At 36.4% G+C, this 24,118-nt stretch overlaps 1 long non-coding RNA gene across 3 annotated transcripts; it reads left to right on the forward strand.

Moving 5' to 3' along the window:
* Window positions 1-3: 3 nt before the first annotated feature.
* LOC108407782 (uncharacterized) lies at window positions 4-23,910 on the forward strand. 3 transcript variants are annotated; one of them, XR_001855804.3, is made up of 5 exons: window positions 4-149; window positions 377-426; window positions 7,518-8,066; window positions 15,395-20,101; window positions 22,093-23,910. It is a non-coding gene; the product is annotated as an uncharacterized lncRNA (long non-coding RNA). The 3 variants fall into 3 exon arrangements; XR_005055926.2 differs by having other exon boundaries at window positions 16,433-20,101; XR_012128220.1 differs by having other exon boundaries at window positions 7,518-20,101.
* The last annotated feature ends 208 nt before the right edge of the window (window positions 23,911-24,118 follow it).

Consider the following 24,118-nt stretch of genomic DNA (forward strand, 5'->3'; position numbering starts at 1 on the left):
CGTTCGGCTTCACTTCCCCCTTTGGCGGAGGGAAGGGTGCAGGGAAGCCTGGTAAAAACAGAGTTGAAGGGGATAGGTTTCGGGAGCTGAGGGTTTGAAGTTCACGACTCCTACAAGGGGAGGGAAATGAAAGTCTCTCAGTGAAGCAGGTACAGTAAAAAAAATGTCTGCGATATGGCGGGCTGGGAAGTTGAATGGAATGGCCTACTCTAGGCTGGAGATCATAAGAAAAAGGGGGAAAATAATGAATTGATTCTCGGAGTGTTTCTTAAGGTCTTTTTTCCCGCCACATTTACCTATTCTCATCTCTACTTGGCTATTCCAAGTCACTGAGGCGCCTGAATGCCCTTTTCTGCCTTTTTATTGTCTCTACTAGGGGTCACTGAGGCGCCATTTGTTTCCTCATTTCCTGTACGCCTTTGCAGTGTAAGTACAAGTAACTATCTTGGATGTGTATAGAGTTTTATATACATATACAAAGGCGTTAGCTGGATATAATATTGTTTGCTGCCTACAATCCTCCCCTCAGAGTAATAACAACTATCATTTATTAAGAATACATATCTGCCACAGCATTTACATACACTGTATCATATGATCTTAATAATAACCTTGTTAGGAAACGCGTTCGGAAAGGAAATGATTTGCTCAAGTTCACCTAGTTAGTAAGTTAGGCATTCAGACCTACATCTGTACTCATTTTATAGACAGACAGAGGCAGGAAAGGTTAGGCCAGTATTGTGTAAAATATAACTAGTTTATGGTGAATTGATTTGTACTTTATATAGGAACGTTCACATATATCATCTCATCCTCACACCAGTTCTGTAATATCTTTGCCGGTTATTGTTGACTCCCATTTATGGAAACAGACTAGAAGGAATTAAGTGACTTGCCCAAAGTCAAATCACCCGTGTATCTCAGAGGCAGGGAGTGTTTTTTACACTACTACAAAAGAAAAAAAGAGCTGTTAGCTCAGACCTTTTGTTAGGCCTCAGGGTCTGCTCTTAGTAGATTGACTTCAAGGGCTCCTAAAGATGTTTACCCCTTAGGAGGCAACAGAGCTTTTTTACTTGCCTCTTCATTACAGAACACATTATATGTTAATTGAAAGCTAGTATTATTTTAATTATTGTATAGGCAGTGCTTTTACGTTTTCATTCTGGAAATTCTTACTTTCTAAGACCTTAGATAACTGAACTGCCTCAAAATTTCTAAAAACATTTGGCACAAAATGGATTTATCAGTGTAGTCCATGCAGTCATTTGAGTCTTTGTAGCTATCTAGGACTGTCTACCTTATTAGGTTTTAAGCAAGTAGAATTTAATATTTTGAAGTAAACCATCTGTCAGACACGCTTAAGGGGTATTAGTACTGACTTACTATTGTCTATGATTTTCTTCAAAAGAAATATGTTTGAAAGAGAAACACTTCAGATGTTACTTTCCTAATTCTAATTTTCTTTTTCTACCTGGCCTATGCAAAAATAACATGACTTTCATACAAGATAGGTAATGTTACTTATCTTGAAAGGGATAATTTTCAGTGCAGCTTTTCTTAAAGAATTAAGTCAAGCAGGGAAGGTTATTTATTTTTATTCCGACAATAATTTTGTGGTAATTATACAAGTGGTCTTGAAACTGATTTTTAATTGAGGGTTGATAAATTGAGGAATTTGATATACCCTGTAAGTGGACATTATTTTCTACTGTGACTGAGAAGTTACACCTGCAGTAAAATTTTATTTTTCTCATACAGAATCCAAAGAATTGAATTATGATAGCCTCAGAGCACACCAAAGTTGACAGTAGTGTGAAATTCTAACACTGCCATATATTTTTATGTCTTAACATCATCAAGCCAAATTTTATTGATGATATATATGAACAGTCAAATTTTTGTAATTGCATCTGAATATGCCATTCTGAGTGGTACCTTAACAAAATAACCATTTCCCACCCTACTGAAGACATGGACAGCCTTTCACTGGCTTGCCAAGCACCATCCACCTGACTGATCCAGTGTTCATTTCCCCATGGAGCCTTGGTTAGTTAGAAACATTCTTCCCAAACTAAATGTGATATTAAACCCATTTGTTATGATAGTTCTCCTAGCTTTAAGGATTATACTTTTAAGGGAAAAAAATAGAATATGCTGGAGTAAAACATAGTTAATGGGAGGAGGGAAACGAGACAAGTTTTCAAGCCATTCTAAAATTAAATTTGATCATCTAACTTGACAGGTATTTAATGAGTCTGTAAATGCAAAGTTCAGAAGATAAGAAAGTTAATGTAAATAAAGGCAGTTATATTAACCATGCCAAGTTCAGTATGTAAATTTATTAATGACAGGCATTTAAATGGCATGGGTACCTATAAAGTAAGAAAAATAATATTTTCCTGAGACAAAATATGACATACTGTTTCTTCTAAGGCCATAGGAGTGCAGAAAGCCTCTGCCCTGCTTATGTGAGATACACATGCTTCTTTTTTCTTCCTGCCAAATTCCATGATCCTAATTGCCTATTAACTTTCACAAGATCTTTGTGGAATACGTAATAAGTCTCGTGCTTGTCTCAGTATTCCAGATAGGAAAAAATGAGCTGGGTACCTAATGTTATCTGCTCTCTGTAAAACTCTTCTAGAACCATCACCCCAGTATCACTTGTATCTGGAAATGCCAAAATTCAGTTAAAACTGAAACTCATGTTTTTCACAATTTCTAGTACAACACTACTAAACTTCCTGTATTGCTTTTAACAAACAAACCTGGTAAATATAAAAATGAGAGGCATCCACTTATATTGGAAAAGGAAGAGAAGCATAACTTGGGGAATGTTACATGTCAGCCACATACTTTCTCATGTGAAATGTACATCTGTACTAAAAGTTGACTATGTTACTCTAGATCCCTACCCCAGACAGTCAGACTTCGAGTCACAAGCTTTTGGTGAAGGTTGGAGTGGATGTGGGAGAGACTTGATTACTGAAGTGGGTATTGTAGCAAATTAAAGGGATGCAGAGGGCCATCCCTGTGCTGAAGGAACTCAGACTCTAATAGAAGAAATAGGCTAAACCAAACTGTACATAATGCAAGTTGAATAAAGCATATAATCAATCAATCCAAAACAGTACAGAAAAATATCACACGTTACAAAAATGTATTGAGGGCTTATTATAGGGCAGGTGTTTTAAAGTATACTGATCTTTAAAACAATCCTGTGAGATACGTAGTATTGTCCTTATTATAAAGATGAAAAGATTTAACATTATCTTCATCATGATAACCACCCAGCTAGCAAGTAGTAGAGCTGGGCTTCAAATCAAGGTTTTCTTCCATGTTCAGCACTCAACTCTCTGCTACATCGCAGCTGCCTAGTGTTTTGAGAAAGAATTTACCAAGAAGTGATTACAAACTGGTTGCATTTTTAGCGAGTTCTCTGATAGTGCTGGTGCTGCCTGTCCAAAGATCACACTTTGAAAATCACTGCTTACTAGACTGTAGGCTCTTTTGGTGAAGGCCTAAAGGCAAACTTTTTTCTGTATTACTGTTGTTTTGAGTTTTTTGAGTCCAAAGGAATTACTTGATGTAGAATGTTTAGAAAATAAGTAAGAAAATTGAAATTAGTCTTGTCAATTAGCAGTTATAATGGTTAACATTTTTGATGGACTGCTCCAAGTTTTCTGTTTCCTAAAAAAATTTGTAATTTTTTTAAAAAATAAAAATTATATCATCATCGTCATAGCTATTAAGACTTACTGAGCATCTACTGTGCATCAGGGTCTTTACATATGTTTATTTAATCCTTATATTCTTATGACCCAGGTACTATTATTATCATTCCTATATTATTGATGAGGAAACTGAGGCATAGCGAGGTTAAATAATTTGCTCAGTGTCTTGTTGCTAGTAACTGCATAATTAGAATTAAAACCCAAATAATCTGACTCCAGAGCCTATGTACTTAACCATTAAGTTATACCAATTCATGCTATGCTGACCTTTATGCTGTACCACTGTACATACTGTTAACTTATATTGCTTAATCACATAGTGAACAATCTTGATAACATTAAGTATTCTTATCTAAAATTTAAAAGAAAAGCCTACTTTTTTCTTTTAAAATGTCTCAGACATTCAAAAGTATACAGAAAATAATAGAAAAAATACTCATGGATACATTACTAGGTTTAACAAACATTAATATTCCAGCATATTTGCTTCAGAATACCCCCTTCCAGAAAAAAAGCAACAACCATAGATTTAGTAAGACTATGATTTTGAGGTTTGCTTTTACTTAAAATTATGCCTTATGCATTATAAGGGAAATCACCATTTCTCTTAAAAAAAGAGGCTATCCTTTAAGCTTAATAATAGAGGAGGAATTCTTGAAATGTGGCTAGTGCAACTAAGAAACTGAATAGTTAACTTTATATAATTTTAATTAAACTTATTTAGCCACATGTAGCTGATGGCTACTGTATTGGACAGCCCAGATCTAGGTCCTCAAAAGTCCACATTAAAAATTATGAGTCCCCAAATTTCAGTTAGTTTCTGGCTCTGGTAGGGGGTCAGGAGATAGGAACTAATTACAAAAAGGAACAAGGGAGCTTTTCAGATGATGGAAATATTCTTTATCTTGATTATGGTGATGGTGACATGGCTTTATACATTTGCCAAAACTCATCCAACTGTACTTTTAAATGGGTGCTTTTGATGTATGTAAGTTATACCTCAATAAAGTTGATTTCAAAAGTAAAAAGAAAAAGAAGTTGAGTTCCAGAGACAGGAGTTCCACATCTAGTTTTTCTAAAACATGCTTTCTGCAACCCCATTTCCCCCCTAAGAACCACCAAAGTCATCACTACAGTATTATAGGACATGGTGTGACCTGGCCCCTGGCTACTTCGCTGACTCTATTTGCCTGACTTGTGCTTCAGCTACACTGGTCTCCTTACTAGGCCTCAAACACTCCATGTACGTTCCCGTCTCCAGGCCTTTGCCTTGCTCTTCTGCCTGGAAGACTCTTTACCAAATAATATTCATTTAGGTATCTGCTCAAAATAACAGCTCCAACAAGATGCCATTCCTGGCAACCTCTCTAAAACAGCACCTCTGTCCTTTTCACTCTCCATCCGCTAATCCTGCTCACTTCTTTGCAGCACTAATCACTATCTGAAATTAAAAATTACTTTTCTATTGTCCTCCTTCCCCATTAGACTGTAAGGCTGTTATAAGGGCAGGCAGTTTGTCGATTGTTGGATTTCCTGTGCCAGGCACACAGTAGCCTCAATAAATACTGCTCAATGAATGAATGGCAGTCGTCCCTGGCAGAGTTCCTCAGGCTGAGATCCAAGCATATGTTCATATAAAATGTACAGATTCTCTACAAGATGTAAAAATTTTTTGTGTTGTCATTTTGATGTAATCTGAGACAAAGTAGTAGTATGATTCTCCAAGTGAGTACCTTAAAACAGGAAGTTTTGAGTGCCTGAGTTCATGTTAAGCTTAGGATTTTGTTTATATCACATGGAAGCTGAACAACATCATGAGAAGATGCATGGATAAAGATTTCATGGTAATTTTGTGAGAGAGTCATCACATGTCACAGAAGCCTAGATATACGAAACTCAACAGAACCAGCTGTCAATGCCACATTTCAGTTAGAAGTAGAAATTGCACAAAACATACCCGTGCAGGCATTTATATTCCTGACAATTTAGTAGCTGTAAGTAACCTAGTGAATACACAGTGAGGAATTGTTTCTTGGTTCCCAGCAGTATTAGATTACATGCTATTTAATTCACATTTCAAATACTCAAGAATACTTATAACCCTATATTATGGCAAGTAAAACTGCTTTACAGAGTTGCCAAGTGATACTAAATTAAAATTGGCATTTGAGGAGTTTGTTGCCCCAGAATTTTTATTAAAATATGAGATCTGATAATCTTAGACTAACAGCCAAAACCCTGAAGTTATTAATACAATGTATTTATGCAAGCAGGTACCATTTGCATTGCATTATTAAAGTGAACAGAGACACATTTAATATATATCAAAAGTTGAATCTTCATGCTCAGAAACCTAACATTTTAGAGTTCAAATTAACATTGTTTTAAACGGCTGGACCAAGTAACCACCCACCTTGTAACAGGAGAATCCTTATCATTGCAGTTGTGTTTCCTTTGCCTCTTCCTTTTTCTTTTTTCCCTTTACTTAGGACCAGAAGGGTGCTTTTGGGTAAAAGAATAAGTGAAAGAGTTTGCTACAAGAAATAGTTGTTGTATCTTCATTCCAGTAACAGTCTTTTGAGTTTTTGTAGAATGGCCTGACCTCTCATTCTGAACCTTCTAGCTCTATCCCCTAAACACAGTCTAATTAAATTCTTTTCATGAGGATGACTTAAAAAGTTGGAACAAGTAGTACTTGACACATTTTTCTTATGTATAGTTTTATAAGACATATCTGAATAGGTGAGAGAAGAGCAAAAGTACAAACAGAATACTTTTTTAGTCCTGTGGATCATTACATAAACCATAGTATTCCAAGATAAAAATACATCATAATGGTGAGGTACAAGAAATAAAATCCAAGGCAGTCTGCAAGTGGGTTTTTGTTTAGGTGGGCAGCAATATGTTCTAGGAAATTATGTTTGTGTACTGAGTCAAATCATTGGCACTAGGTGTCAGCACATCACAATTGATGCATGCATTGAGCATTGGTAAAACAGCAATCAATGAACAATGTATCTTTCACAAGGGCACCTTTGACCCAGCATTTTTCCATTAGAATGTTGACTTTCATATAGCCTGGCATTTGCTAAGGTGTGCTCTACGAATTCTGTGGATATTAATCATGTTGAGGGAAGGGTTCTGTAGTCAAATAAGTTTAGGAAATGAGTAAACTAGGTTTTCCTCTTTTTCCACTGTAGGACTTCTCAAAGCCTTTTTATGCTGATGACATGTGACTTTCCAGAGAGCAGCAGTGATAGTTCCAGAATGTCTAGGCAGAGGAAGGGCTTAGTGTGAAGGGTTTGCTTGCAACACAAGGTACTAGGATATGTCCTCAGTTAACATTTGTTTGATTTGCACATTGTTTTATTTGGAGTGTATACTTTGGGATGAGCTGGGAATGCTGAGAATCAGTGGAGGTATTAGTGCTCTAAGTTACCCCTTGGCACTGTTATTGATATGTAGCATGCTCACACTTTTTGGCTGCAAAAACATTTTGAATCTGTCAGAGGCACACATTTTAGAAAATACCAACACAAACAAATAGCCCCTCTTATTATGGCCTCTACTTTTATCAGTGTGCTTGAAAAGGAGTTAATGTTTGTCCATATTTTCAAGTAGTTTCTGGAGGGTTTTTTCTCCATTTAATGTTTAATCCAGATGGGTTTTTGCATCTGATGGAGGAAGATATTCAACTTATTTCATTTATATATTTACTTTATATTGCAAAATACCAGTTGTCCTGAAACTTTGCATAAAATATGTTTTTGGTTTTGTTTTCAGGTCCAGAACCCTTCAAATTCACTTACCAATAAGTTCATTATGTAAACAGATAAATGTGGCTGAAATGGGGAAGGATGAGAGTCATTCCAACCTGCCAAGATCTCCTACCCCATCTCTACTCTCCACATAGGGGAGGTTCCAGAGAGTACTTTGAAAACCATTAGGAAAATTAATTCCTTCATAAATGACTTGAAATGCCATGTCTGTAATATGCTACATTAAAATTTTTACCTATTCAATCACTTTTGTATTTTTCTGCTAACCTCATACTTTAAGGAGTCTATAGTCTTTATAATATAACAAAAGAAATAGAAATATCTAGAAGTTAAATAACAACATGGGGTTCTTTAGGGGCTGGTAAAATTAGCATGTTTCTTTAAAATTATGTCTATTATTGGCAGGAGTTGGCTAAATACCTTCAGTATAGAGATTAACTTCGTAATGTACATATGGTTGATAATTTGATAATGTTTGTCGCCAGTTTACAATGTTGATATTGTTTGATCCACCAAAATCACTTGCAGAAGTCAACCCTGAAGAAATAACCAGGTATGTATAGGAAATTTTATTAATGTTTAGATTACTGATAATGCTGAAGATGATCCAAATGTTTAACAGTATAGGACTAGTTAAATGAATTGGGGCATATCTGTGAGACAGGATACACTAAAGCCATTACAGTGATGTTGTAAAAAGAAAAATACCTTACTGAGTACCTGTGATGAATCTGGCACCATACCAGGTACCTTAATTACGTTGTCTTTACTTAAGCCTAACAATATCCCTAGATGATAGGTATCATTATTCCTGTTTATAGACAAGAAACACAGAAGTTCAAACAGCTAGTAGTGTTGCTGGCATTCAGCTCACGTCTGCTCTTAACACTTGTTCCTAATTACTGCCCTAGCCATATGGGAAAATATTCACTATTTACTGATAGTTATTGCTTTAATGCATTTTAACTGACTTTAAAAAAGAAATACTCCAACCTACATGCAATCCCTTCTTCCTTGGCCAAAGTTACTTCTGCTTGGTAATCTTTTTCCCCAGAATGAATCTATATATGTTTTTTATTGAGCTTAGAAGTATTAAATGAGTGCTCTTAAGAATTCAAACAAAAGTGAAGATTATAAAGTAGCTACACCTATTATTGTCACTGTATATGATTGGCTACATTGTAGTCTCTTTACGTTCCCTCAGTTCTATCTCTTCTTGCTCTAGTGTCAACTTACAGTCCCTGGCTGGGGCTGGGGACAGACCAGAAAGGAAGACTGAGTTGGGGGAGCTGTGTAGGTCTGAACTTTAAGCACAGTAGCGTCTGCTGTGTATGTGGTGTAGCGTGGTGGTTAGAAGCTCTGGTTCCAGAGCCCAATGGGCTAGACCGAGTCCTGGCTTTTGAACTTGGGAAACTTGTTCGCCCTCTTGGTACCTCAGTGTCTTCATAAAATGAAGGTGGTCATTGTACCTACTTCATAAAATTGTGGTGAGGATTAAATTAGTTAATGCATTTAAAGTACCTGTGACATACTGAGTGCTCACCCATTAGCTTTAATCATTGTCATTATGTGCAGAAATGGGAGAGGAGAAAAAGAACTCATGAGTTTACTATGTGGCACATCCCTACCTGAGCTCTCTGTTTGATCTCTGTGAGTTAGATGTTTTTATCATTTCCTTTTTATAAGATGAGGAATCTAAAATTTGGGAAGGTTCCATATGGAAAGAGTAGAATGACTCATCAGATCCATTTCTAGGACTAAGGGCAAGGTAAATACTGAAAGCTGCCTGGCCAGGAAATAGTAATGCTGAGGGATGAGATGAGAACTGGGCCTATGGAGTCATACCACCCTTTAGGAACCAAGGGCAGGAATTAATAACATTCAGGACTGAGTGGGTTCCCTATCTGTTATCAGGAAACCCAGCCATTTTTCTTCTAGTTGTATTTTCTGTAAATATTTCCTGTTTTTTATTCCTTACTATTTACTAAAATTATTTCTGAATTACCAGTCTGTCTAACTTACGCTTTGAATGAGAAAAAAAGAAAAAGGAATGTTTGGCCGTCTCATGCTGGAGCTTTCAGGGAGAACATGTAGATTAGACACCAGGTATGCTGGGCTGCCAATGCCAGAAGAGGGAAAATAAATGCAGGGAAGAAAAGCCTCTTTCTCAGAGGCTTCTGGAATTTGCTCTTCTCTAACCTTAGAAGATTTTGAACAGTTTCCTAGAGGGTGGGCTTTCACTTATTCATCTATCCAGCATGACTCATCCCCAGAAGTGTTGAGTAAGTGAAATTTTACAGTATTTATGTTTTGTGACTTAGAAACACAATGATGTGGGAGGAGAATGGACTTTTGGAGTCAGACATATCTGAGGTAAACTCATGGCTTTGTCACTTAGTAGTTGTATAATTTGGGGCTAGTTAGTAACTTCTCTGGGCTTCATGTACAAAATGGGAATAATGACATCTGCTTCACAGAGTTGGTACGAAAATGAAATGAGACAGCAAAAATAAAAGTGGTCAGTGGCTCACATAGGCCTTCATGTCTTACTTTTCTCTGTGAGACTGTGACTTTGGAGCGAGCATTTGGCTGTGTCTTGAATTTGTTTTTATACTTTACTATATCCAGTGCAGTGCTTTGTTTCAGTGATATAAACTACTGAACAACATTGGCATACATACACAGGAATGGAATAATGGGTAAATAATTTTCGTGGGTTTTAATGTCTATTAATCTATCCTGTCTTAGAGAAAAACTGCCAAATGCAGAGAGATAAGATGCAGAGTCAGGGCTGAAGAATTGGGCAGGTCATTCCCTGCACAAGGCCAGAGGCTCCAAGGAGAATGGGGCTCAGCCCTCGGCCCCACAGCTTGCAGAGCCCCCTGCTTGCTTCAGTTTCCTCAAAGGCAGTCTTCTGTGGGTGAATGAAGCCTCCTCTCTTCTGACAAAGTGTTCCTCTTATAAATGATATACTGTGCTTGATTTAAACTTTTTTCTCTTTAAATTACAGAATACCTAAAATGTAAAGAACCAGACATTCATTTACTCATAAATTGAGATGGCCGTAATTGTTATAACTTTTTAAAAATTGTAACTTAATTTCAGACCTACAGAAAAAATACAAAGAATTCCCATATACCCTTCTAATATTTTACCACATTTGCTTATCTTTATCTTTCTGTATTACATATGCAGATTATTTTTTCTGGGCAGTTTAAGAGAAATTTCCTCTTGTCCCCCCTTCCAATCTTCCTTGCTTCCCACTTTTCTTCCTTTCTTTCTCTCAAATAAAATATTCTAGGTAGAGCTAAGTTGTTTCCCCTTCATCTGTCCCTGTCCCTCCTTCCCTGCCTCTCCTTGCCTTTGTCAGGGAACCTGCTGTCTTACATGTTTTTGTCCTTTTACTACATATGATTAGATCTATAGATATTGAATTTTTATTATTTGTTGAGACTTACTTTGTGACCCAATACATAATCACTTTCCCAAATATTCCTTGTAACTTGAGAAAGAACATGTACTCCTTAATTCTCTAATGAGCCAATAGCTGTAAACCACTTAGAACAGAGCCTGGCATATAAGCACTGTGTAGTGTTAACTTTTAAAAACAACCACGTGGTGTACAGTTACATAGAAATCTGCTGGCTCAAATTTGTTAACTGTCTTGTTCAAATTTTGTATGTGCGAGCTCTTGTTTTTTAGAGAAGTGTGTTAAAATCTTCCTGTGATTTTACATTTTTTGCGCATATGCTGCCAACTTCCACTCCCTGGCATGGGAGTGAGAGATCCCAGCCAGCTGTCTGGATCCCATCCCCTGATCCCATCCTGTTAGTTGGGGCTGTGCGTCGCTGTGCAGCAGAGAGCTAGGATGGAAGTCAGGGCCCTGACCGAGCGGAAAAGGCATCACAGGGAAATAAACGGAAGTTCACAAATTCAAACACACCAGGACTCAGTGGCGTTCACATCTCCCTTTTGTAAGTTTTTTTGTTCTGCAGCCTAATTATCATTTGCTACACTCTGTTTTTCTCCTCTCAAATGTCCCGTGGTCTCTCAACCCTAATTCCTCCAAAGTTTAAGCCAACTTTTTGGATCATATTCACCAAAATCCCTCTTTCCAATATTTCAGAACTAAGTTTCAATATTCATACGATAGGGCACTGTAAGCTTGGGGAGAAATGTTTCTTAACTGATTCAATGAAAATGGAATATTGTTGGTTGCACAGTGGTAAACAGAATACACATGAGGAAAAGTGGGGAAAGTAGGCATGAAACAAACCCAAATAAATTGTTACAATTGCCAAAAGTGAAAAGAACAGTTTCTCTAAGGGAGAAAATAGTAAAAGGGGTAATGTAGTGTGAAGATGTGATGGGAGATGATGTTCTAAGAGGAATATTCAGCTCTGGAGAGGCTGTGGACCAGACTGATCTCAGCTACTGAAGTGCTGAAAGAAGCCAGCAAGGGTCTGAGAGGCAGTGGGGAGGGGTGTAGGCGCTAGTTCGCTAGTTCACATAGGGCTGTATGAGCCATCTTAGAGGTTACATTTTATTCCAGGAATAGGAATCCATTGAAAGGTTCAGGCAGAGAATAGATGACTGGGTTAATGGATTTAAATATACCTCTAGCAAGTAGGTGAAGAATGACTAGAGAAAAGAGTGGAAGCAGGACATCATTCAGGGCAACTTTGGTAAATGGAAGTTTTTAGTGACTTCCATATGTTTCCCTCTTCTCAGAGTTTCTTAAAAACACAATGGCAAATGAAACAGCCTTAAACTAACTTCATCTGTAAAAGATTGTTTATACAGTTCGTGATGACCATCATGAAAGATCCACTTATAACCATAACCCCACCCCCAATTGAAATATTGTGGATATTTTGTAAAAACTTTAAATTTTGAAAAATGTAAACTCCGTAAGTGCAGAAGACTATGGTAAATTCCTGTTACCTTGCAAATTGCCTTGCCTTAACTACTCAGTGATTGTTAAGTTTGCTGACATTGACTTTATCTGTTACTTTTTATTTCTTCATTCACTAAAATATTTAAAAGCAAATCCCAAACGTGTTATTTTTACCTTCATATATTAAGGATCCATCTCTAAGAACATTTTCTTCATACTGCAAAGCCATATTCATAAAACTGACAATTATTGCTAATATCTAATGCCAATTCCATAACCAAATGTCCTTGGTGTCTCAAAAATTCCTTTATTGTTGGTTTGTTCAAATCAGAATCTAAAGATATGCTTAATGTATTTGGTGTTTAGTGTTTTAAGTCCCTTTTAATCCAGGGCACTGCTTTTTTCTTTGCTTCTCCTTTTTTCTTTTCCTATTTTCATTTTTTTAAAAAACGTGTCATCAACTTATACAAACTGGACTGATCTTGTAAGATGTCTAAATATTTCATAAAAACTTAAAAATAAAAAAACCAGGATGAAATGTAGAGCTTGAGCCTTTAAACTTCCAGCAAGTCAGACCATCTCTCTGGAATGTTCTTTTAAGTGTCTGGCATACAACACAGTCCAGTGAACCATAAACACTCACCACACTTGGCATCCATATGCAAGCTGTTAAATAAGAGTGATGTGCTTAATGTTTTAATTTTGTCGTTCAGGCTTCTCAGGTTCTTGACCTGCTTACTGTGATTTGTCTACTGTTATTAAATTAACAGAATCTGAAAATAGCACTGTTTCTCAAATGTTTTTAAAAACAATTAAGATAATGCTTCAGTGTGCTAACCTCAGCCTTCTTCACTTCAGAAATTAGAAAATTAAAAATAGTTGAACTGGAGGTACCGTCAGTAAAAGCCATTTTACATTTGGTTCCACTTTAATGAAGCACAGAAGTACCAGTGCCCAAACAATACATATTTTCTTCACCTCAGTGTCTGTGTCCCTGAGAAGGTGACTTTGATTTCTTTGCTATAATTAGCTCTGTTGCCAATGGAGCATAGAGTCTGATTACCTGCAGTAACTAGAATTAGATCACTAGTTCTTTTGGCTTTGTTGTTTCAACAGGTTGTAGTGCATGAATATTATTGCAAAATTAAAGTAAAAGTATCTTATATAGCCTTCTAATGTTAATCGTTTTGAATTATTTACTAGTTTGATTATTCAATGCAAGGTTATAATTCCAAATTAAGCATAAACTAGATTTACAGGAAACGTGATATTTAATGTTATTTCACTTCTAAATAAAAGACAGTATCTTCACTGAACCTGTGCTCACACATTCTGGATTTAATCCTGGCTCTAACACTTACAAGCTAGACAAACCATTTCACTTTTCTGAGCCATAGTTTTCTCATGTAAATGGATATATTCTACTTAATTTATAAAGACTTAAAGATAATAAGTGAGACTGAATTTAGACTGCAGCTTGAGGAATTCTGAGTGTGTATATTGGATCAGGCCCTAAACTAGGAGGTATTTGACAGAGATATTTATTAGTTAGAGATGAAAGACCCAGTGTTGAGAGCCAGAATCCTTGAATCCTCAATCGGCTTCAGCTGTCCTCTCCTGATACCTGTAACAGATAGTAAGTGTGTAGAGGACCAAGCCCCAGACAGACAACTGTCATAGGTAAGGGCTGGAGCCCCAACTTAATGTCTGGGATGAATTGGGTTGAATTGGATGGTCAGTAGATGGATGACCTTTTCCACCCTCCACTGATAATTAGTCACTCTTTTATTTGTGCTCTTTGAATTTATCATCCTGCCTCATTATTATATTTATATATACACAAATGTCCCTATAAGTGTTTATTTAATTGAATTGGCATACAAATGGCCAGAAAATGTGTATGTCTCCTCCCCATATAGTCATCAATTAGGAAAGATTTGGAATTCTAAAGTAACTTAAACCAAACCAAACTACACTAAGGATGAGGTAACATTGGCAGATGATACTCTAGGAGTTAACAATGCAACAAGATGCTGAATTAAGTGTTGGTTCATCCATTCATTTAGCAGATGTTTATTGAGAACTTGCTGTATGTAAGGGATTATACTTGATGACTAGGGTGCAAAAGTGAAAAGACATTATCTTTACTCATAGAGTTCACAGTTTTAGTTGTATTTGACTCAGAAATAGTGTTTAATAATAAAAGAATGATGTTATGATGTGCAGGTCACAAGAGCCCTAAAAGTAGTCTGCAATATTAAATGTAATTATTTCTTGATTAGCAGTTCTATGCCAGGAGCTGTACTAGTTGTTTTGTTTACTGCATGTAATTGAATCCTGGCAATACTCTACTCTACAGATGACAAAACAAAAGAGGTTATGCAATATGCCTAAACTCACAAAAGCTAGTAAGGAGAATTAGAATTAAACTTGTATCTTTATTAGTCACTACTCAATAGTGGATCACCAGTGAGGTTTCCCAGCACATATTAGAATGTCTGACAGATTGTAAGAATCACAATGGCTTACAAGTATATAATTCACAATACAGACAGGTTTAAAGTCTTTCTGATGAAGAGTTTCTGATTTCCCCATTCTAACAAGCCAAAGCCTCTACTCACTCCAAAATACATGAGTTAACCTGTCCAAGTATGTGGATTTCTGAGTTCCTCCATCCAGTGCCAGTACTTTACTTTATTGCCAGTAGTAAATGCATTATATAATTTTAATTGTAGCACCTCTAGCATTTTATCTAAAAGAATAAAGTCAAAAATCAACTTCCAAATAAATGAGACAGAAGGGGCAAATGTTCTTTTATTTGAAGTGTTTTAATTGCCATCATTATTTTTTCAATTGTGTTAAAACGTACATAATATTTACCATCTTAACCATATTTAAGTGTACAGTTCAGTAGTATTGAGTATATTCACATTGTTGTGCAACCACCACTACCATGCGTATCTAGAGTTCTCTTAATCTTGCAGATCTGAAACTCTATACCCATTAAACAACTCACCATTCTGACATTTCACAAAATTCTAACCAGTACTCTTCAAAAGTGTCAATGTCCTGAAAAACAAGGAAAGACCGAGAATCTATCAGAGATTGGAAGATGCAAAGGAGACGCGACAGTTCAGTGCAATGTGGTATCCAAGATTGGACCTTAGAACAGAAAAAGGACATTAGCAGAAAAACTAATATCAGCGAAATCTGAATGAAATCTGTGATTTAGTAGTGTTATACCAATGTTAATTTCTTCGTATTGACAACTATACTATGGTTATGTAAAATCTTGACAGTGGGAAAATGGGATAAAGGGAAATGGGAATTCTCTGCTAGTCACAACTCCCCTAATCTAAATTACTTCACAATAAGGAGTTTCAGAAAATTAATTTTCTCTTCTAAATGATTATCTTAAGGGACTGCATGGTTATCCCATTAATGGTATCGTTGCTTTAATTATTTTCAAAATATCTTTCTTGGAATTGTCTTCAAAAGCCTAAAATCGAAGGCCATAAAATCAGAAGAGTCAGGAGAGATCTGAGGAGTTATCTAGTCCAATCTCCCAACCATTCCAAGGAATTCTGCATGTACCATAATTTATTTATCTACTTCCCTAGTGGTTGATATTTAGGTTGTGCCCCAAATTGTGCCCTTTACAAAGTTTATGTGAAATTTTTTGTACCTATATCTTTGGGCATATTTAGGGATATTTCAATATGCTAGATCTCAATAAGTGCAGTGGTAGGTCAAAGGAAACACACATTTAAAACGTTGATAAGTCCTTCCAGTTTGCCATGCAAAAAAACTGTATGCTTCTACCAACAGTGTATGGGCATACACTAACATGGATTATGATCAATCTTCAACATTTCAGCTATTCTGATAAAAGCAAGGGCCTGCTGAGGTGGGGGCAGTGGGAGCAGCCCACCCCTATAGATAAGAATATTTTAACACTGACATATTTAGAATTTCTGGAGCATGATGATATGTTTTATTATTATTTTTTAAATTCTCTACAGACAATGCATCCTCTTATTGCCTGCTTTCGTTCCTGCTGACTTAACACTGCCTAACCCTCTTCAGTATTCCTGCTGATAGGCAAAAGAAGCCACCAATTTGCATTTCTCTGATTACTAATGAGGTTGAACATATGCTTATTTGTTTGTAATCTGTATTATTGGTAATCTGTATTTCTCACTGAATGACCTATTTATATTGTTGGCCTGTTTTTTGGGGGGGGGTTATTTTCTTTTTCTTATTAAAAAAAAAACTCCTTATTATATTGTGAATAATAATCCTTTGTTGCCTGTGTTGTAAATATTTTTCTCTGTGTGTCACTCAACTTTTAACTTGATGGTTTCTCTTGCTATATGGAAATTATGTTGGTGTTTGGGGGAGAGTACAACTTTTTATTTCATTTAAATTTATTTAAAATTAGAAACACTAGGAACTAGGAATACATTTCAAAAACCTACCAAAACTCCAAGTGGAAAACCTGCTTATCTGAGCTGGGAGCAATGCCCAGAATCAAAGCAAAGCATAGCCAAAGACTCCTAGGTGCCCTTCCTAGGTTTTTTATCAGGCTAAGAAGTTCTTTCTGACTCAAAGTTCGTAAAAGATATTTTTATTTATTTTTACAAGTAGTTTTATTGTTTAGGTTTTTTACATTTAGGTCTCTAAACCACCTGTAATTTATAGGTTACTGAGCCAGTTATCCTTGTGCTGTTTATACTGAATAATCTATCTTTCCCCACTGATTTGAAATGCCACCTTGAGCATGTGTGAAATCCCCTAAGTAGGAACCTGGGCTATTTTATGGACTCTGTCCCACTCCACCAATCTAGCTGTGTTTTTCTCATCAGTACCACACTACCCAATTTCCTACATAGTTTTATAGTTCTTTTCAAGTTCATGTGTCATTTTGTTACAGTTGTTTTTCAAAACTTTCTTGGCTGTTTTCAAACATTTGCTTTCCAGATAAACTAGAGAATCAACTTTCAAATTTAAAAAATTCCATTGAGATATTGATAAAAATTGCATTTAATTTACAGATCAATATGAGAAGAATTGCCTTTAAAAAATAGTAAGGCTTCTTATCAAGCTATGACTCTCCATTTACGAAGATCCATATATGTCTCTCATTAAAACATAGTTTTTAAAAATGAGTTTGAGTACTTCTATTAATTTTATGTCTAGATATTTTATAGTTATGGTTATTTTGAATGGGATATTTTTCCATTGTATTTTTGAACTGGCTCCTGCTGACACATAGCAAAACTACGATTTTTTTGTATTCCTTTTGCATTTAATATCTGGTATTACTATACTTTGTTTACTCAACCTCTCCCCCATTTCTAGGCATTAGGTTGTTCCAAATTTTGATACGCCATAATTAGCATTGCTATAAACATCTTTAATCAAGGACGTTTTTTCCCTTTAAATTTCTTCCTATAAATGGGAAAAACAGATTAAAGGGTATATGTAACTTCATAGCTCCTCATACATATTGCTCTGATGAATCTCCTGAAGGGCTAGCACCTTTCTGATTTGCCCATAATAACATCAGCACATAGGTAACAATGATGAAGATAATGACAATGAGGATAATTTTTTTTCTTTTTTTTTTTTGAGAGGGCATCTCATATTTATCGAACAAATGGTTGTTAACAACAATAAAATTCTGTATAGGTGGGTCAATGCTCAATGCACAATCATTAATCCATCTCAAGCCTAATTCTCGTCAGTCTCCAGTCTTCTGAAGCATAACGAACAAGTTCTTACATGGTGAACGAATTCTTGCATAGTGAATAAATTCTTACATGGTGAACAGTACAAGGGCATTCATCAGAAACTTTAGGTTTTGATCACGCATTATGAACTATAAACAGGTCAAATATGAATATTCGTTTGATTTTTATACTTGATTTATATGTGGATCCCACATTTCTCCCTTTATTATTATTATTTTTATTTTTAATAAAATGCTGAAGTGGTAGGTAGATGCAAGATAAAGGTAGAAAACATAGTTTAGTACTGTAAGAGGGCAAATGTCGATGATCAGGTGTGTGCCTATGGACTAAGTATTAATCCAAGCTAGACAACGGCAGCAAAACATCCACGGATGCAGAAGATTTCTCTCAAAACGGGGGTGAGGTTCTGAGCCTCACCTCTGTTGATCCCCAGTTTCTCACCTGATGGCCCCCCTGCAACTGTGCCTGTTTTAGGTGGTTCCTCCCTTGAGGAATCTTACCCATCTCTGGCTAACCAGTCATCTTCCGGGGCCATACAGGGAAATGTAAAGTTGTTAAGTGAGAGAGAAGCCATATTGTTTGAAAAGGTTAGCTTTTTACTTCTTTGCAGATTTATGTCCTGTGGCTTCTAGGCCCAGAACTTGTCTCGAGGTATCTTTACCACCTGGAGGAATTATGATGCTCGGTAAATTCAATATGAGGCACGAATTCTATTTAAGGGTTGTAATTAGGGAGGAAGAAGAAAAGCTATAGAGGTAGCATATGAAATAAAACATGGGAGGATTGATTATTTCTTTGACATATCTTCTTGTAGAGTACCTTAAGCATGTATAGGTTTTAAACTACTAACTAACTTGCGCACACATATTAACATAATAGGAATATGGTGACATAAACTAAGCAAATCTATAATTACCAGCCATCTCCAGTGAAGCCAAGAAACCCAGTTAGGCACCCTAGGCATTTGTGAAAATTTGTCTATGATATGATGGATATTGTCCAACTGTACTTGAACAGTCTCAATGAGGATAATTTTAAATTAAAAATATATATATATTTTTAATTTTATCAAATATTTTCTTAGCATTTATGCCTTGTATTGTGCTCTGGGCTTTCATGTCTTCTCATTTAGTACTGTGAATGTATAAGATCTGTTTCTGTCTCATATGTACAAATGAGGAAACTGAGGTGCAGAGAGGGAGGGTAACATATCTGCCCTCACTGCTGGTAAGAGACAAAGTCAGTTGTATTGTGCCAGTGTTCAGTGCCTTCTTCCTATGTCTTCTCATATACCATTCTTTTCATTTTTCATTTACATTTGAAACTGTAAAAAGTATATGAGACCTGAAAATTGTATCACTGTGCATTTCTTAACTAATAATAAAAATGCCACTTGATAACACTTGTTAAATTGCTTTTTTATCTCCTTTGACCACTTATCCAGTAGAGGGGTGATACTAATTATATATTTGTCACAATTTCATGTATATATTGAATAAAAAGTTTTAAAATTATATTTTCTCCTTTATCTTTACAAATATTCTTGGGTTTTCTTGCCCATTGAGTCTTCCTTGTATTTATTTTAGTTTACATCTTCTGTAAATTCTTCTTATCTGAAAACTATTACCAGCACATAGAATCATATATTAAGTAGTCATGGTTACATGGAACACCCTTATCTCAATATAGTAGCAGGAATTGTAGTTATAGCTAATAATAGCAGCTTCCAAATACTGTGTGCTCAGGAAATTATATACACAATTTTATTTAATCCTCACTATAATCCAATGAGATATTATCTTTGTTTTACAGATGAAGAAATAGGCTGATATATCGACTTGCTCAAGGACACACAGTTAACAAAAGGAAGACCTGTCATATTCCAAAGCCTATGATCTTAACTACAGTACTGCTTGACCCTCCATTATGCATAGAAAGGTGACTCTGCAAAAAAAGCTCTCTATTGTGTTAAAGGGGGAAGGAAAAAGACCCTTCCATACAAATTCATTTCTTTCTTTTTACAATTTTAAAAAGTCATTTAGAATGAAATTTTAAAATTGAGATATAACTGACATAATAGTTTCAGGTGTATACCATAATGGTATGATATTTGTATATACAGTACTGTGAAATGATTGCCACAATAAGTATAGTTAACATCCATCACCACACATAGTTACACATTTTTTAATACCAATTTATTACAGATGCTAGATATTTTAAATTTTATCAAATATTTTCTTAGCATTTATAAAGAACCTTGCCTTCTCTCTTGCCTAGCCTAGCCTCTCCTGCATTTTGTCGGTCCTTGAGCATTAACACTCTGGCCTTCAGGGGGCACTGTTTCCCCTTTAATATTATGACTCAAGCATTTGACTCATAATTTCCTGGAATACAGGTAAGACCAGGGAACATATTCAAACAAAAATTTACAAAGGGCTCACTCAGGTGAGCAGAAGGTAAATGAGTACAGAGAATCATGTACAACTAGATAATATGGTTCACTGAATGCAGCACAGGCATTTCAGCATTTGACACTGAAAGGATTCTTCCCTACCTTGCTTCCCACTGCATGCATGAAGCAGAAACCACTTTCTTTCTACACAGCATTATGTCCTTAAGCAATCAAACATCTTCAAAAACTATCTCTTAAGATTGGTAAGGTTATTTTCAGCTCATGATTTCCTTGAAAATTCTAGTTTCCAGTCTCAGTATCAGCCTCTTGCCTAGATAATAGACACTAAGCATGTCATCCTTTGAGGAAGACGGTATTGCCTACCCCTGGGTTGTCTTTACCCTGTTGTCCAAAGATAGTTATCTATCACTCTCTCATGCCAATGCACCTTGTTTAGTATGCCAAGAATCAAGGCCCTGACTGTTTATATTATCTTTATGACTGGATAACTGATTACTCCAAAATACAGAGGCTTAAAACAACAAATTTATTTTCTGACAGTTTCTGTGGATTAGGAATCTGGGCAAAGTTTAGTTGGGTGCTGTGGATCAGGGTCTCTGACAAGGCTATAGTCAAGGTGTTGGCCAGGGCTGCGTCAACTCCAGGCTCGAATGGGGGAGATTCTGCTTCCAAGCTCACATGGCTGTTGGCAGGATTCGGGTCCTTGCTGACTATTGGCCAAAGACATTCTTTCCTTGCCATAAGGGCTTTCCATAGGCAGCTGACAAATGACAGCTGTATTCCCTCAGAGTGAGTAGTGAGAGAACCTGAGAGGGTGTCTAAGACAGAAGCCACAGTCCTTTTATAACCTCATCTTAGAAGCAACATCTCATCACTTGTGCTATTTTCAGTTAGTAGTAAGTCAATAAGTCTAGCTGGCAATCAACTGGTGGTAGATCGAGAATTAGAATCACATCTGCACCCAGCTGTCTGCAGGTCCATAATCTACCTCTGTCTTTGCCTCCACCCAGAGTACTTGGGGGAGTTCTTTATATAGTGACTTAGTCAATAATAGCTCATTGCCAGCGCATGTGAAGCAGTAGCCTAGTAGCAGGCCAGTTACATTATCAGATAGTTTAGTTCAGGTGAGGAGGATCCTGGCCATAGGAACTTCCATTTCCCCACATGGGCCTACACGCTTTCTGCCACCCCACTCTTTACCCAAGTCATTTCTCATGGTTATGTTTGCAGTGAGCAGTTTTGTGGGATGAAGGAATATCTCCCTCTGCAACAAAGAGCAAGCTTAGCTTGCTGCTTGCTGGAAAAGCAGTGGGTTCTTCAAGCTCATTGTTTCCCCACTGCAACACAAACACACCACATGTGTGGCATCTACCTGTGGGCCCCTTGGCATCACCCCTGTAGAACTTAAGGGCAAGAAGAATCAACGCAAACACTGATGTTCACATTTTTAATGTTGTGCTTGAAGTAAAACAGTTCTTTTTCTCTGATTCAGATGTTTTGTGTCTTCTTCCAGCATAACAGGATTTCTTACAACAGGAACAGTCTAACTTCTTGGCCTGTAGGTAAGATAAAGTCAAATTGCAAACCTGACAGTTTGACTCAGCAGAACAACCTCCTGTGTACAGGCCTGTGAGACCAGCATTCACACAAGAGATCCACATGCATATTATTCATCTTATTTGATAAATACTTATGTGCCAGGTATTCTATGAGTTATGGATATAAACTCATTTAATCCATGAGGTGGGCCCTATTAAAAATTCCTATTTTAAAGATGAGGAAGAAAAGGCACAAAGATGTTGAGTAACTCGCTCCACGTTAGGCAGCTCATAAATGTCAGAGTCCCATTATTCAAATAGAAACAAACACAAACAATCTGGCTACAGCATCTATTGATCCACTATATTATTGCTAATTGTGTTCATGGTTGAAAAGGGCAAGGGGAGAGAAAAGACAGGGAAATAACAAAACAGAGTTAATTCCTCAGAACAATCAATAAAATAATCAATTTACAGTTTTCTATTCCTACCATAGTAATATACTTCCTGTTGTTTCATTGTGTATTTGAAGGATAAACCCTACCAGTCATATTGATAAATATTTTGATTTGACTTGTTAGGATCTGATTAAGAAAATTAGCTCTACATTCAGACTATGAAGGTAAAAATGCACTGGGCACACAAAAATCTGCACATGGAGTTTATAGCAGCTTTATTCATGGAAGCAACCAAGATGTCCTTTGGTAGATGAATGGGTAAACTGTTGTTCATCTGTACAATGGAAGATTATTCAATGCTAAAATGAAATGACCATTAAGCCATGAAAAATGGTAGGGAGGGCTTAAGTGCATATTACTAAGTAAAGAAGCCAATCTGAAAAGGTTATATGGTTGACCCTTGAATAACATGGGGGTTGGGGGCACCAATCCCTTGTGCAGTTAAAAATCCATGTATAACTTTCGACTCCCCAAAAACTAAATAGCCTCCTTCTTGACTAGAAGCCTTATGGATAACATAGTTAATAAACACATACTTTGTATGTATATATATTATATACTGTATCCTTATAAGAAAGTAAGCTAGAGAAAAGAAAATGTTTTTTAAATTGTCAAAAATCTCCAAAAAATTTTCCAATATTTATTGAAAAACATCCATGTGTAAGTGGACCTGTGCATTTCAAACCTGTGTTGTTCAAGGGTCAACTGTATACTGTATGATTCCAACTATGTGACAATCTAGAAAAGGCAAAACTATGGAGACAGAAAGATCAGTGGTTTCCAGGGTTTTGGGGTAAGGAAGGGCTGAATAGGCAGAGCATGGAAGATTTTTAGGGCAGTGAAACTATTCTGCATGATACTATAATGGTGGATACATGCCACTGTATGATTGTATAGAATGTACAACACCAGAAGGGAACCCAGATGTAAACTATGGACTTTGGGTGATAATGATGTGTTGTGTCAATGTAGGATTGTGGTGGGATGGGAACTCTGTACTTTCTGCTCAGTTTGCTGTGAACCTAAAACTGCTCTAAAAAATAAAGTCTATTTTTTAAAATGCTTTGAAAATTACAGTGTACTCTAAAATGTAAAATATTATTATAGTGTGTGTGTAGTAAGTCTTGTTCACTTCAGTCTATACCTGTTCAAGTCCTCCATGCTCTTGGTCTTACCTTTCTGCCTGTCACCTCTTCCTTTCCTTTGCAAGCACAAATGGGGTGACCCCACTTGGGCTCTCTTCCTCTGTTCCACTGTCCTTTTCTTGAGGCTTCTCAGCCCAGTGTCAGGCCAGCGGTCTGCCTCCACCATGATTATCAGGGCTGCAGAGCACTGCTGGAGGAAGATCACAGTGGGGAGTTTATGTCTAATGCACAACTTGCTGTTTCTTACATTAGCTCATCCCACAGTGTTTCCTGTGACTCTGTCTGTGTTTCTCAAATCAGAGCTTTCTACTTCAAATATGGATCAGTAAGTTTTAAGTGTAGCTTTCTTTCTTTGATATTGTATTATTTTGAATAAATAAATATATTCAGTGTCTTAT

Source organism: Manis javanica, chromosome 2 (genome assembly GCF_040802235.1).
Source record: "Manis javanica isolate MJ-LG chromosome 2, MJ_LKY, whole genome shotgun sequence".
Taxonomy (NCBI): Eukaryota; Metazoa; Chordata; class Mammalia; order Pholidota; family Manidae; genus Manis; species Manis javanica.